Here is a 1,559-nt window from a genome sequence, read left to right as displayed (position 1 = left end):
GTGGGCTGGGGGTGAGGGGTGAGGGGTTGTTGGAAAGCAGTTACAAATCTGTATTAATGGATATCATGACATGTCGTGAAATAGAAGGCCCATTAACTGGTTGCAGCCGCCACGATCTTTAGCATTTTAGCTACAATGAAATGCAAAAAGTGTTGGTACAGTGAGACAGAGATTTTTTTTGTGTTTGTTTTGGCTCTCTACTCCAGCACATTGGCTTTGAAATAAAACAATGAATATGAGGTTAAAGTGCAAACTGTATTTACATCCATATTGGGTGGTCTGTGTAGGAATTGCGGTCCTTTTTATACACACTCCTCCATTTTAGCGGAGAAAAACTAATTGGACAAATGAACATGATCTGAAATAAAGCCGTCGTATTTAGAACTTGGTTGCAGATCCTTTGCGATTGATGATTGCCTGATGTTTGCGATCCGTAGACCTCTATAGTTCCTTTCTTTCTCCACATTTTCCTCTTTGGTATAGGTTGATACCCATCCCATCTGCCCATAAGACTTCATTCCAGAACTCTACAGTTTCTTTAATGTACCTTTAGCAAACTCTAACCTGAGGCTTACAAGTGCTTTGCGTCTTGTGGTGCACCCTTTGCAGTTATGCTGGCGTAGTTGCCTTTTTATGTCTTTCACACATCAATGCCAACATTCTAGACAGTGTTCTGAAAAGTGGATTCTCTTCACAATTAAATAAAACAATCTTTCTTTACATGAACTAATGATGCCAAGACGCGCTGTTATTTACTGCCAATTACTTTTATCACCTAAAATGGGGAGGTATGTAAAAAAAATGGTCATACATGGATTGCCTGAAACAGATGTAAATACCCTCTAATTAAAGCTGACAGTTTGCACTTTAACCTTATATTCACTCTTTTATTTCATATTCAATGTGCTGGAGTACAGAGCCAAAACAACAACAAAAATTATGTCACTTCCCAATGCATTTGCATTTCACTGTACATCCTGAGAAACGTGATTATTTTTCCCTCTGCCTGTTTGAGAAAATGGCCGCTCTTTATCTGTAATACTCTCTGCCTGAGGGGAATGTGCATGTTGAGGAAGCGCAGAACTGATTTTTCTGTTGCTCTTTCTAACAAGTACGGGCACATGAGACACCCCCTGCCGAAGTGGAAATCGGTTGCTTCCCCCCTGCCCGGGCACACGAGCGCTAAAAATAATTGATGCTTATCTCGCCCACAACTCACGCCAGCCCTGCACAATGAGGAAGAACAATCAAGTAAATTCTTGGCGTGCCGGGGAGGCTGAGGGATTCAGTGAGTGGCATGCTTGAGTTTGTCGCGGAGTGGTCCGCCCCTCCCCGCCCCCTCGTCTGTCCGTCACCTTACTCAGTATCAGCCCCTCAAGTAATAGTTTCCCAGAATGATTTGAAACCCAGTGCGCACCTGTGTCTTTAAATTCCCCTTTTTAGGCCGCCTCACTGTTCACATACCATGGCGATAACAGCTTTAATAAATCAGATTACTCCTCAGTAACCTCAGAGAGAATTGTGTGTGTGTGTGTGCATGTGTGTGTATTTTCCTCTCG

Source organism: Anguilla anguilla, chromosome 10, assembly GCF_013347855.1.
Source record: "Anguilla anguilla isolate fAngAng1 chromosome 10, fAngAng1.pri, whole genome shotgun sequence".
Lineage (NCBI taxonomy): Eukaryota > Metazoa > Chordata > Actinopteri > Anguilliformes > Anguillidae > Anguilla > Anguilla anguilla.
This window is presented reverse-complemented; position numbering follows the sequence as displayed.